Source organism: Acanthopagrus latus, chromosome 11 (assembly GCF_904848185.1).
Source record: "Acanthopagrus latus isolate v.2019 chromosome 11, fAcaLat1.1, whole genome shotgun sequence".
Classification (NCBI taxonomy): domain Eukaryota; kingdom Metazoa; phylum Chordata; class Actinopteri; order Spariformes; family Sparidae; genus Acanthopagrus; species Acanthopagrus latus.
Genome location: NC_051049.1, coordinates 3,597,216 through 3,607,353, shown reverse-complemented (window position 1 = coordinate 3,607,353; position 10,138 = coordinate 3,597,216). Strand labels below are relative to the sequence as shown.

Sequence of the window (10,138 nt, the reverse complement as noted above, 5' to 3'; positions counted from 1 at the left end):
GGGACAGTAGTTGTTGTCACTGGGGCAGTTGTTGTTGTCACAGGGACAGTAGTTGTTGTCATTGGGGCAGTAGTTGTTGTCATTGGGACAGTAGTTGTTGTCACAGGGGCAGTAGTTGTTGTCACAGGGGCAGTAGTTGTTGTCACAGGGGCAGTAGTTGTTGTCACTGGGGCAGTAGTTGTTGTCACAGGGGCAGTAGTTGTTGTCACTGGGGCAGTAGTTGTTGTCACTGGGGCAGTCGATGTTGCAGCAGATGTGGTTACAGCTGTTTCAGGTGTGGCAGTAGTAGTTGCAGGAACTGGACCCGCTGTGAAAGCATTTTTAAAGAAATAGGTTTAAAAACTAAAAATGTTCTTGTGCCTGATCCAAAAGCATTTCCTCGTTTGCTGTGAAACTGACATCACTGAGCACCAGTGTAACAGACTTAGACAGAGTTTAACAGTTTACTTACATACTAGTTGAACTGAAGAGGCATCAAAGGTCACATTGGAGGCATTGGAATCATTTGCAGCATCAACTAAGGTTTGAGCAACAGCAGAATTCATTGGGAGTGCTGAAGCAGGAGCAGACCGATTGAACACAACTGAAAGCTCTACTTCAGTTCCAGCCATTCGTGTTTGTTGAGCTTGAGCAGCCCTGTATCATAAAACAGAAGACAAATGTCAAATAATGATATAAGACGACTTTCTATCTATGTGTCATTTGCAATGTCTGTCACACAACTAACATCAGGAGACACACTTTTTCGAAGAATTTCAGGAGAAAATGTTTTTACCTGAACTGTCTCACAATGCACCGGTCAAAGTCAGAACCAAATCTTGCTCGATATATTTGATTACACTGCAGAAAGACAACAAGATTGAATTAGCCTGATAAGCACGTTATGCTTCAAAAGGAATTTAACAACTTCACTGAATTAATCTTTGATGATTATTAAGTAACTTGTATTTCAACTAAAACATTCTGTCCAGATAATTATGCTCAGTACTGACAAAATGAATGAAAAATGTAAAAGGATATAATTACTCACACGAGCGGAAACTCTTTGTGAAAGTTGTATGAATCGAGGGCTGGAGGTGGAGAGCAAGTCATCTGTAAAAACTTCATTCAACAAGCTTCCTGATACGACGTAAGTAACAGCGTCAGGGGTTGTTGTTGTTGTTGGGGCAGTAGTTGTTGTCATTGGGACAGTAGTTGTTGTCACAGGGGCAGTAGTTGTTGTCACAGGGGCAGTAGTTGTTGTCATTGGGACAGTAGTTGTTGTCACAGGGGCAGTAGTTGTTGTCACGGGGGCAGTAGTTGTTGTCATTGGGACAGTAGTTGTTGTCACAGGGGCAGTAGTTGTTGTCACAGGGGCAGTAGTTGTTGTCACAGGGGCAGTAGTTGTTGTCACAGGGGCAGTAGTTGTTGTCACAGGGGCAGTAGTTGTTGTCATTGGGACAGTAGTTGTTGTCACAGGGGCAGTAGTTGTTGTCATTGGGACAGTAGTTGTTGTCACAGGGGCAGTAGTTGTTGTCACTGGGGCAGTCGATGTTGCAGCAGATGTGGTAACAGCTGTTTCAGGTGTGGCAGTAGTAGCTGCAGGAACTGGACCCGCTGTGAAAGCATTTTTAAAGAAATAGGTTTAAAAACTAAAAATGTTCTTGTGCCTGATCCAAAAGCATTTCCTCGTTTGCTGTGAAACTGACATCACTGAGCACCAGTGTAACAGCCTTAGACAGAGTTTAACAGTTTACTTACATACTAGCAGAACTGAAGAGGCATCAAAGGTCACATTGGAGGCATTGGAATCATTTGCAGCATCAACTAAGGTTTGAGCAACAGCAGAATTCATTGGGAGTGCTGAAGCAGGAGCAGACCGATTGAACACAACTGAAAGCTCTACTTCAGTTCCAACCACTCGTGTTTGTTGAGCTTGAGCAGCCCTGTATCATAAAACAGAAGACAAATGTCAAATAATGATATAAGACGACTTTCTATCTATGTGTCATTTGCAATGTCTGTCACACAACTTACATCAGGAGACACACTTTTTAGGACCATAAAGCTGCACACAGCAGTTGGTAAGAATTAAATTCAGGAGAAAATGTTTTTACCTGAACTGTCTCACAATGCACCGGTCAAAGACAGAACCAAATCTTGCTCGATATATTTGATTACACTGCAGAAAGACAACAAGATTGATTTAGCCTGATAAGCACGTTATGCTTCAAAAGGAATTTAACAACTTCACTGAAATAATTTTTAATGATTATTAAGTAACTTGTATTTAATTACTCACACGAGCGGAAACTCTTTGTGAAAGTTGTATGAATCGAGGGCTGGAGGTGGAGAGCAAGTCATCTGTAAAAACTTCATTCAACAAGCTTCCTGATACGACGTAAGTAACAGCGTCAGGGGTTGTTGTTGTTGTCACAGGGGCAGTAGTTGTTGTCACAGGGGCAGTAGTTGTTGTCACAGGGGCAGTAGTTGTTGTTGCCGGGGCAGTAGTTGTTGTCACGGGGGCAGTAGTTGTTGTCACGGGGGCAGTAGTTGTTGTCATTGGGGCAGTAGTTGTTGTCACAGGGGCAGTAGATGTTGTCACAGGGGCAGTAGTTGTTGTCGTTGGGGCAGTAGTTGTTGTCACAGGGGCAGTAGTTGTTGTCACGGGGGCAGTAGTTGTTGTCATTGGGGCAGTAGTTGTTGTCACAGGGGCAGTAGTTGTTGTCACAGGGGCAGTAGTTGTTGTCAGTGGGGCAGTAGTTGTTGTCACGGGGGCAGTAGTTGTTGTCATTGGGGCAGTAGTTGTTGTCACGGGGGCAGTAGTTGTTGTCATTGGGGCAGTAGTTGTTGTCACAGGGGCAGTCGTTGTTGTCACAGGGGCAGTAGTTGTTGTCACAGGGGCAGTAGTTGTTGTTGCCGGGGCAGTAGTTGTTGTCACAGGGGCAGTCGTTGTTGTCACAGGGGCAGTAGTTGTTGTCACAGGGGCAGTAGTTGTTGTAGTTGGGGCAGTAGTTGTTGTTGCCGGGGCAGTAGTTGTTGTCACAGGGGCAGTAGTTGTTGTAGTTGGGGCAGTAGTTGTTGTCGTCGTTGGGGCAGTAGTTGTTGTCGTTGGGGCAGTAGTTGTTGTCGTCGTTGGGGCAGTAGTTGTTGTCGTTGGGGCAGTAGTTGTTGTCGTTGGGGCAGTAGTTGTTGTCGTGGGGCCATTACACCTGCTGGTCCCACAGCAGTTCGGCCCATTGGCGAGCGTAATTGGCACTATCTGGAAAGGTATCGTACGTAGGCTGGTAGCAGTTGTACATGAGCTTGAAGTTGCACAGCCCCAGAGTGGAAAAGGGGAGCCAAGAGACTCAGCTGTTGACACAAAACAATAAAAATAATTATAGTTTTAACACATGAACTATGATGGTGTTTCTTAATGATGTCAGGAAGAAATATTCAGATTCTTCATTTGTTTGAAATAAGTGGCACCATGATGTCCAAATATTATTACAAATGAAGGCCTTCCATGAAAAAAAACCAACTTAAACTTAAGAAATTTAACTTTATTCATTAATATCATTCTTATCTGTTGTTTTAATTTGTTTTTATGGAATTATTGTTAGTAGGGGGAGCTTAGTTGAAATTCTAAACCAGGGGTCTCAAACTGCCTCCCTTTTTCTACCCATCCCTTAATATAATTTTATACAGTCTGTGAAGTTATTTTAAAGGTTTAACACCAACTGATACTGAGACTACACCTTCAAATTGTGACAGTTCAGCAATAAGGAGTACACAGATTATAGCTTTACAAACTCCAGCCAGAGATTAACCTGCAACCTTCTTACACATCATCTTATTCACAACATATTCACAAACCATACATTACACCAACAACAACAGAATACCCAAGAGTCTTTGCGCTACGGTCCACAAGGGGCGTTACGCTATGCAAATGAAATAAATGCAAATGTATCTTAAAAAATATTCATGTGAGAGGGGCTCGTCTCAACAACATCTTTTCTGTTTCTGAACTATTGCATGTTGCAAGGGGCTGATTTTCTATGTCCAGAATAGAAGAGCTTGTTCCACAATATCTCTCTGTCGGCAAACACAGTGTCTGAACGGATGAACGAGTTATCAAGTGACTTCTATGAACAGTTACAGGACAATGCCTGAAGATAGTTTCATTGGGGACATTAATGAAAAGTTCGAAGTGACAGAAGAGCAGCTGAGTTTGTGAGGTGAAAGGAAAAGCAGACGTGACTTGACAATTTCTGAGAGAACTCCTTCTATCACACCCAGAGCTGTCCAAAGTGTCGAGTCGACTTTTTGGAAGCACACATCTATGTGAGACACTTTTCCTTCCCTTTAATAAATGCAAGTACAGGTCCAGACTTACTGACGCCATCTTGAAGCTGTTTTTGGGGGTTCAACTGTGACCTCCATCAGGGCAAATGTGGCTCAGTTGTGTGAGCAGAGGTGCTGTCAAATGTCCGGCAAGAAAGTCCAAATCTACTGAGCGATTTAATTTTAGTCCAGTGCAAGGTTTAAATGAGAGAAACGTCTAGTGGCTGCTTCTCCCGAGTTTTCCTCTGCATATTTTACAGCATTAAGTTTGAATTTCAAGTTGCACTTTTTATTTTTTTGCTCCAGCTCTGACAGTTACAATGTTGTTACAGACTTGGTGGAGTAATATTTTGAGTAATGAGTCAGGCGTGCTGTCATGCTGATTTGAGCACAGTCTAAATTTCTTGTTGACCAATCAGATTGCTTGGTCGAAACTACTCGTTGTATAGTAATCAGATCTTTCAGTTAACAACTCACGATAACCTTCATATAACTTCAGTGCAGTGAAATGTTCATTTGCCTCTCAGATGAGTATATTCAAGTACCTCAACATTATACAGTACATACGTTCAGCTCTTTAGTTACTATATCTAATAATGTTCTTCAAATGGTTTATTTTCTAGAGTTCACATGTAGTGACTTCTTCCAAAAACTTCAAGACAGCAACATTTACTGGACAATCTGTGTTGTACTGTCATAAAGACTCACCTGTCGATTGAAAGCATTGGTCCTCGTCTCCCCTGCATCTTAGCAGAGTGGTACATGGTTCGCCCGCACAAGTGAAACACTGCAGGCTGTTAGCTGTCGGAGACACTGGAGCTGAAACAGAAAAAAGCAAGATAATTTACTCAAAAAAAGAGAACATTAAAGTTTTTCATGATGAAAATCAAACACGTTAGAAGACGTCAGTGTTCTATTTGTTAATATATTTAATTTTATATTCTGTCTATACTTACCAGGCAAAGTTGCTGTGTTGCAGTTATCTGTGTTGCAGCACTCAGCAGATGTAACTACACCATCACCCCTAAAGCTGGTTGAAAATGAACGAGGGCCTGTGGCTGGACACACTGAGGACGATGCACACCTCTTGAAAACATGTGTCTCTACCCCTCCGGCACGGGTTTCTACAAAATCAAAGGTTAGTTTGTTAATGTTGGACTCACAACACTACACACAGTATATTTAAGAGAAATAGAATAGATGATGTAAAGGAATGAATACCTAGAGAAGTAGCTGTTACACACATCGTCTGTGAGTCAGGACATGTCACAGTCTGTGGGTTTGAACACTGTGCATCTACACAATTTAGACACATAAGGGCTCCAGCTGCAATAAAGAGAAAAACAGTTATGAATGATGATCACATCTCAATTCTTTGATCGCCTATACTAATTCTTAGTCAAAACACAAACAAAACATTCTGTCTTCTCTAAAAGTGTACAAAACAGCTGTCAAAACGATACACAGGTGATCACCATTCACCGCTAAACTAGTGTTTTTAGACAGAGTTTACAACGTGATGATACTTAAAGGGCACCACGACTTACCTACAGTAGTTGTTGTCACTGGGGCAGTAGTTGTTGTCACTGGGGCAGTAGTTGTTGTCACTGGGGCAGTAGTTGTTGTAGTCGTTGGGGCAGTAGTTGTTGTCGTCGTTGGGGCAGTAGTTGTTGTAGTCGTTGGGGCAGTAGTTGTTGTAGTCGTTGGGGCAGTAGTTGTTGTCGTTGGGGCAGTAGTTGTTGTCGTTGGGGCAGTAGTTGTTGTCGTTGGGGCAGTAGTTGTTGTCGTTGGGGCAGTAGTTGTTGTTGTCGTTGGGGCAGTAGTTGTTGTAGTCGTTGGGGCAGTAGTTGTTGTAGTCGTTGGGGCAGTAGTTGTTGTCGTTGGGGCAGTAGTTGTTGTAGTCGTTGGGGCAGTAGTTGTTGTCGTTGGGGCAGTAGTTGTTGTCGTTGGGGCAGTAGTTGTTGTCGTGGGGCCATTACACCTGCTGGTCCCACAGCAGTTCGGCCCATTGGCGAGCGTAATTGGCACTATCTGGAAAGGTATCGTACGTAGGCTGGTAGCAGTTGTACATGAGCTTGAAGTTGCACAGCCCCAGAGTGGAAAAGGGGAGCCAAGAGACTCAGCTGTTGACACAAAACAATAAAAATAATTATAGTTTTAACACATGAACTATGATGGTGTTTCTTAATGATGTCAGGAAGAAATATTCAGATTCTTCATTTGTTTGAAATAAGTGGCACCATGATGTCCAAATATTATTACAAATGAAGGCCTTCCATGAAAAAAAAACAACTTAAACTTAAGAAATTTAACTTTATTCATTAATATCATTCTTATCTGTTGTTTTAATTTGTTTTTATGGAATTATTGTTAGTAGGGGGAGCTTAGTTGAAATTCTAAACCAGGGGTCTCAAACTGCCTCCCTTTTTCTACCCATCCCTTAATATAATTTTATACAGTCTGTGAAGTTATTTTAAAGGTTTAACACCAACTGATACTGAGACTACACCTTCAAATTGTGACAGTTCAGCAATAAGGAGTACACAGATTATAGCTTTACAAACTCCAGCCAGAGATTAGTAACTTATTTCAATTCACACCAGTAGCTTTACAGACAGGATGTCTCTCCCAGCAAACACCCCTTCACTCACGGTGCCAGCATTTTATATCATCTTTGTTAACTTGACACAATTTAACCACAGAACAAAGGATGTGAATTAACCTGCAACCTTCTTACACATCATCTTATTCACAACATATTCACAAACCATACATTACACCAACAACAACAGAATACCCAAGAGTCTTTGCGCTACGGTCCACAAGGGGCGTCACGCTATGCAAATGAAATAAATGCAAATGTATCTTAAAAAATATTCATGTGAGAGGGGCTCGTCTCAACAACATCTTTTCTGTTTCTGAACTATTGCATGTTGCAAGGGGCTGATTTTCTATGTCCAGAATAGAAGAGCTTGTTCCACAATATCTCTCTGTCGGCAAACACAGTGTCTGAACGGATGAACGAGTTATCAAGTGACTTCTATGAACAGTTACAGGACAATGCCTGAAGATAGTTTCATTGGGGACATTAATGAAAAGTTCGAAGTGACAGAAGAGCAGCTGAGTTTGTGAGGTGAAAGGAAAAGCAGACGTGACTTGACAATTTCTGAGAGAACTCCTTCTATCACACCCAGAGCTGTCCAAAGTGTCGAGTCGACTTTTTGGAAGCACACATCTATGTGAGACACTTTTCCTTCCCTTTAATAAATGCAAGTACAGGTCCAGACTTACTGACGCCATCTTGAAGCTGTTCTTGGGGGTTCAACTGTGACCTCCATCAGGGCAAATGTGGCTCAGTTGTGTGAGCAGAGGTGCTGTCAAATGTCCGGCAAGAAAGTCCAAATCTACTGAGCGATTTAATTTTAGTCCAGTGCAAGGTTTAAATGAGAGAAACGTCTAGTGGCTGCTTCTCCCGAGTTTTCCTCTGCATATTTTACAGCATTAAGTTTGAATTTCAAGTTGCACTTTTTATTTTTTTGCTCCAGCTCTGACAGTTACAATGTTGTTACAGACTTGGTGGAGTAATATTTTGAGTAATGAGTCAGGCGTGCTGTCATGCTGATTTGAGCACAGTCTAAATTTCTTGTTGACCAATCAGATTGCTTGGTCGAAACTACTCGTTGTATAGTAATCAGATCTTTCAGTTAACAACTCACGATAACCTTCATATAACTTCAGTGCAGTGAAATGTTCATTTGCCTCTCAGATGAGTATATTCAAGTACCTCAACATTATACAGTACATACGTTCAGCTCTTTAGTTACTATATCTAATAATGTTCTTCAAATGGTTTATTTTCTAGAGTTCACATGTAGTGACTTCTTCCAAAAACTTCAAGACAGCAACATTTACTGGACAATCTGTGTTGTACTGTCATAAAGACTCACCTGTCGATTGAAAGCATTGGTCCTCGTCTCCCCTGCATCTTTGCAGAGTGGTACATGGTTCGCCCGAACAAGTGAAACACTGCAGGCTGTTAGCTGTCGGAGACACTGGAGCTGAAACAGAAAAAAGCAAGATAATTTACTCAAAAAAAGAGAACATTAAAGTTTTTCATGATGAAAATCAAACACGTTAGAAGACGTCAGTGTTCTATTTGTTAATATATTTAATTTTATATTCTGTCTATACTTACCAGGCAAAGTTGCTGTGTTGCAGTTATCTGTGTTGCAGCACTCAGCAGATGTAACTACACCATCACCCCTAAAGCTGGTTGAAAATGAACGAGGGCCTGTGGCTGGACACACTGAGGACGATGCACACCTCTTGAAAACATGTGTCTCTACCCCTCCGGCACGGGTTTCTACAAAATCAAAGGTTAGTTTGTTAATGTTGGACTCACAACACTACACACAGTATATTTAAGAGAAATAGAATAGATGATGTAAAGGAATGAATACCTAGAGAAGTAGCTGTTACACACATCGTCTGTGAGTCAGGACATGTCACAGTCTGTGGGTTTGAACACTGCTCATCTACACAATTTAGACACATAAGGGCTCCAGCTGCAATAAAGAGAAAAACAGTTATGAATGATGATCACATCTCAATTCTTTGATCGCCTATACTAATTCTTAGTCAAAACACAAACAAAACATTCTGTCTTCTCTAAAAGTGTACAAGACAGCTGTCAAAACGATACACAGGTGATCACCATTCACCGCTAAACTAGTGTTTTTAGACAGAGTTTACAACGTGATGATACTTAAAGGGCACCACGACTTACCTACAGTAGTTGTTGTCACTGGGGCAGTAGTTGTTGTCACTGGGGCAGTAGTTGTTGTCACTGGGGCAGTAGTTGTTGTAGTCGTTGGGGCAGTAGTTGTTGTCGTCGTTGGGGCAGTAGTTGTTGTAGTCGTTGGGGCAGTAGTTGTTGTAGTCGTTGGGGCAGTAGTTGTTGTCGTCGTTGGGGCAGTAGTTGTTGTCGTTGGGGCAGTAGTTGTTGTCGTTGGGGCAGTAGTTGTTGTCGTGGGGCCATTACACCTGCTGGTCCCACAGCAGTTCGGCCCATTGGCGAGCGTAATTGGCACTATCTGGAAAGGTATCGTACGTAGGCTGGTAGCAGTTGTACATGAGCTTGAAGTTGCACAGCCCCAGAGTGGAAAAGGGGAGCCAAGAGACTCAGCTGTTGACACAAAACAATAAAAATAATTATAGTTTTAACACATGAACTATGATGGTGTTTCTTAATGATGTCAGGAAGAAATATTCAGATTCTTCATTTGTTTGAAATAAGTGGCACCATGATGTCCAAATATTATTACAAATGAAGGCCTTCCATGAAAAAAAACAACTTAAACTTAAGAAATTTAACTTTATTCATTAATATCATTCTTATCTGTTGTTTTAATTTGTTTTTATGGAATTATTGTTAGTAGGGGGAGCTTAGTTGAAATTCTAAACCAGGGGTCTCAAACTGCCTCCCTTTTTCTACCCATCCCTTAATATAATTTTATACAGTCTGTGAAGTTATTTTAAAGGTTTAACACCAACTGATACTGAGACTACACCTTCAAATTGTGACAGTTCAGCAATAAGGAGTACACAGATTATAGCTTTACAAACTCCAGCCAGAGATTAACCTGCAACCTTCTTACACATCATCTTATTCACAACATATTCACAAACCATACATTACACCAACAACAACAGAATACCCAAGAGTCTTTGCGCTACGGTCCACAAGGGGCGTTACGCTATGCAAATGAAATAAATGCAAATGTATCTTAAAAAATATTCATGTGAGAGGGGCTCGTCTCAACAACATCTT

The 10,138-nt window shown here is 41.5% G+C and overlaps 3 long non-coding RNA genes across 5 annotated transcripts in view; 1 reads left to right on the top strand and 2 right to left on the bottom strand.

Moving 5' to 3' along the window:
• Nucleotides 1-10,138, top strand: part of LOC119028061 — a 36,634-nt gene that overhangs the window by 21,721 nt on the left and 4,775 nt on the right. Inside the window, exons 5-6 of the long non-coding RNA XR_005077564.1 lie at nt 5,268-5,446; nt 8,507-8,685. This is a non-coding gene — a long non-coding RNA (uncharacterized LOC119028061). The remainder of the gene's footprint in view (nt 1-5,267; nt 5,447-8,506; nt 8,686-10,138) is intronic.
• On the bottom strand, nt 139-2,471 carry LOC119028062. Of its 3 annotated transcripts, none has more exons than XR_005077565.1 (4): nt 2,282-2,471; nt 776-840; nt 452-636; nt 139-307 (listed from the first exon to the last, which is right to left on the bottom strand). It is a non-coding gene; the product is annotated as an uncharacterized LOC119028062 (long non-coding RNA). The 3 variants fall into 3 exon arrangements; XR_005077566.1 differs by lacking the exon at nt 2,282-2,471 and adding an exon at nt 1,031-1,155; XR_005077567.1 differs by lacking the exons at nt 139-307; nt 452-636; nt 776-840 and adding exons at nt 1,548-1,596; nt 1,741-1,925; nt 2,097-2,161.
• On the bottom strand, nt 8,554-9,152 carry LOC119028065. The gene is made up of 3 exons (XR_005077570.1): nt 9,095-9,152; nt 8,769-8,873; nt 8,554-8,671 (listed from the first exon to the last, which is right to left on the bottom strand). It is a non-coding gene; the product is annotated as an uncharacterized LOC119028065 (long non-coding RNA).